Here is a 4,008-nt window from a genome sequence, read left to right on the forward strand (position 1 = left end):
GAGGAACAAGGTATTAGTGGGGTCTCAGAGTACTTCTCCCTTGTTATTTACTAGTGTGCCTTTCCAGTGGTTTCTAGGTTCACCTAGTGTTGAGGTAAACATCGTCAATATTGGGATAAGCTGACGTGCTGTGCTTTCTGATATGATGTCCTGGATCAGTGGTGGACCAAAGATGGAGCTGTCTGGTGGAGTGTCCACTGCCCTGGGTGCAGGCAATAAAGAGATGAATTGTATTTCTAAAGAATTTAAAAGTAGTAAAACTGACTAAAATTTATTTGCTGTTTGTGATGACCACATGCCAGCAGTTTGGTGATTAAAATATTGGAAAATAATCTAAGCAATTGTTACTGTTACTTTTGAGTTTCAATTATATATTTAGTATATACACACATGTGTTTCATATGAACATATTTTAGTGACTTATTTTTTAATAAATATTGAGTTCAAAGCAGAAGTGTATTTGGAAAATTCCCAGTTATACAGCTGACCTTGGCATATGTGGCCTCTGAAAAATGTGGGGTTTTTTTCCACTTTTATTTAGAGTACATCAATTTCAGTTCTTGAAACTATTTGAGCTAACTTTGGGGCAGTTTGTGCCCGCAACCTCTATTGTACTATGTATTCCAGGATTTAAATAGGAGACTCAAGATAAGCAATAATAGAGTGGTGGCAAAGAAACTGATCTTGAGATAGTTTAATTCTGACATTCTGTGTGACTACCTGGAGTTTTTCCCCCATGTGTGACATTTTTTTGAACTTTAGAAAAAGTGTAGTCATCTTTTCAGGCTCACTTCATTGATGGAAATGCTGTAGAATGAGGAACAGTGAAAAGACTTCCCCAAACAAAAGCGATTGCTCCACGTGAAGCTGTGCATGCAGTAGAAATAAGACTGGAAAAGTTAACCTCAACCTTTGAAGAACTGCGCGATCCAAAGGAGAACCAGTTCAGATTTTGCTTTCTGTGGTGTGTGACAATTTTCCCCTGAGTTATCTTTGATCAATTGTGAAGTTTTCAGTGAGGTCCATCAGACACAGAAATAGTTGAAGCAGCTGGAGTCAGCCTTGATCCCTGTACAGTAAAACATCAAGCTTTGAAATTGCTTCTTGAAGGTTGGTGGACAGAAATTGTGGAGAAGCTCATTAACTATGTAACAACAAATGTGAGGAAGTGACCGTTTACATAGAAATGATCATCAGATTTCAAAAAACAGAGCTAAGAAAATAAAAGATGCTGGTCTTACCTGGCCAGAAAAAATAACAGGGAGATGTCTGAATGCTGCAATCATTTTCACCAAGAACTGGATACTTTTGAAAAACAATGTATCATAGAATGTCAGTTTTCAGCCATTTTGTCTGTTTTCATGAAAGAAGAAAAACTGTGGAAGTTTTTTTTTAAAAAAAATCAAGTATAATAGAAATATTCCCACCTTGGAGCTGTTTGAATCAGTATCAATTTGAAAGAAACAAAACCATGAGCAGCACTGAAATTTCTTGGATTTATTGTGAAAGGGGATTTTCTTGAGTGTCTTAGAAACTTCCCTGTTTTTCTATTTGTTTATCTGTTGATTCATATGAAAGAAACTTTTCTAAATTAAAACTAATAAAAACTATTCTTGGAACAACTAAAAGGACAGATTTATCAATCTAGTTATGCTTTCCATTAAGCATGAAAATATGAATAAGATCAATTCTGATGAAGATGTGATAAATTTATAGCAGTTGAGGCACAAAACAGAAGCTATTAAGTTATTATGCATTTCAGTGACAGACCAATATGTAGGTATATTTTTCTCCCTTCTTATAAAAACTATACCGATGTAATTAAAAATCATTAATCCATTAAATTTTTTGCTCTTAGAATATGTTTTAATATTTCTATTTCCTCATATTTTCATTGGCTTTTCTGGGTCATTATTATTACTCATACCATTTCATGAACATCTCTGAAAATAATTGTGTCATGCGTAAGAGGAGGATTTGTGCTGGATGTTGGGTGCCCAAGTAGGGCACTGAGAAGGATACAGCCTTCAGTGGTATTCCTGCCAAAAGTGTATAATCTGATTCTGATCATGAAGAAACATCAGACAAACTAAAACTGAAGCCATTTTACAGAATAACTTGTCCATGAATCTTTAAAAATGTCAAGGTCAAGAAAAACAAAGAAAGACTCAGAAATTGTTTCAGACAGAAAGTGACTTAAGAGATATGGCAATTACTGCAATGTACCATTGTAGGTTGGATCCTGGACTAGGAAAGAATAGTTACAAAGGACATTAATGGAGCAGTAATTGACAAAATTTAAACATGGACTGTGGACTCAATAGAATTGTATCAGTGCTAGATTTCCTACATTTGATGATTTTGTTATTTTCTTTAAGAGTACTTTTTTCCTTAGGAAATATTTAATGGAAAGGGGCAAGATGTCACCATATGAGTGTGTGTGTGTATATGCAGATATATGTGTAGATAGATAGATATACATTTTTATCTATATACATATAAAAGATATACTCTTTTTAGAGTGAATGAGGCAAAATGTATACAATTGGTGAAACTGAGTAAAGGATATTTGGGAGTTTCTTGTACTATTGTTGACCATCTGGTGATGTCCATGTGTAGAGTCTTCTCTTGTGTTGTTGGAAGAGGGTGTTTGCTATGACCAGTGCATTTTCTTGGCAAAACTCTATTAGTCTTTGCCCTGCTTCATTCCACATTCCAAGGCCAAATTTGCCTGTTACTCCAGATGTTTCTTGACTTCCCACTTTCGCTTTCCAGTCCCCTATAATGAAAAAGACATCTTTTTTGGGTGTTAGTTCTAAAAGGTCTTGTAGGTCTTCATAGAACCATTCAGCTTCAGCTTCTTCAGTGTTACTGGTTGGGGCATAGACTTGGATTACTGTGATATTGAATGGTTTGCCTTGGAAACGAACAGAGATCATTCTGTCATTTTTGAGATTGCATCCAAGTACTGCATTTTGGACTCTTTTGTTGACCATGATGGCTACTCCATTTCTTCTGAAGGATTCCTGCCCGCAGTAGGAGATATAATGGTCATCTGAGTTAAATTCACCCATTCCAGTCCATTGTAGTTCGCTGATTCCTAGAATGTCGACATGCACTCTTGCCATCTCTTGTTTGACCACTTCCAATTTGCCTTGATTCATGGATCTGACATTCCAGGTTCCTATGCAATATTGCTCTTTATAGCATCGGACCTTGCTTCTATCACCAGTCACATCCACAGCTGGGTACTGTTTTTGCTTTGGCTCCATCCCTTCATTCTTTCTGGAGTTATTTCTCCACTGATCTCCAGTAGCATATTGGGCACCTACTGACCTGGGGAGTTCCTCTTTCAGTATCCTATCATTTTGCCTTTTCATACTGTTCATGGGGTTCTCAAGGCAAGCATACTGAAGTGGTTTGCCATTCCCTTCTCCAGTGGACCACATTCTGTCAGACCAAAATCAGATTGATTATATTCTTTGGAGCCAAAGATGGAGAAGCTCTATACAGTCAACAAAAACAAGACCAGGAGCTGACTGTGGCTCAGATCATGAACCCCTTATTGCCAAATTCAGACTTAAATGGAAGAAAGTAGGGAAAACCACCAAGCCATTCAGGTATGACCTAAATCAAATCCCTTATGATTATACAGTGGAAGCGAGAAATAGATTTAAGGGCCTAGATCTGATAGATAGAGTGCCTGATGAACTATGGAATGAGGTTCATGACATTGTACAGGAGACAGGGATCAAGACCATCCCCATGGAAAAGAAATGCAAAAAAGCAAAATGGCTGTCTGAGGAGGCCTTACAAATAGCTGTGAAAAGAAGAGAGGGGAAAAACAAAGGAGAAAAAGAAAGATATAAGCATCTGAATGCAGAGTCCAAAGAATAGCAAGAAGAGATAAGAAAGCCTTCTTCAGCGATCAATGCAAAGAAATAGAGGAAAACAATAGAATGGGAAAGACTAGAGATCTCTTCAAGAAAATTAGAGATACCAAGGGAA

The sequence above is a fragment of the Oryx dammah genome, unplaced genomic scaffold (assembly GCF_014754425.2).
Source record: "Oryx dammah isolate SB20612 unplaced genomic scaffold, SCBI_Odam_1.1 HiC_scaffold_27, whole genome shotgun sequence".
Taxonomy (NCBI): domain Eukaryota; kingdom Metazoa; phylum Chordata; class Mammalia; order Artiodactyla; family Bovidae; genus Oryx; species Oryx dammah.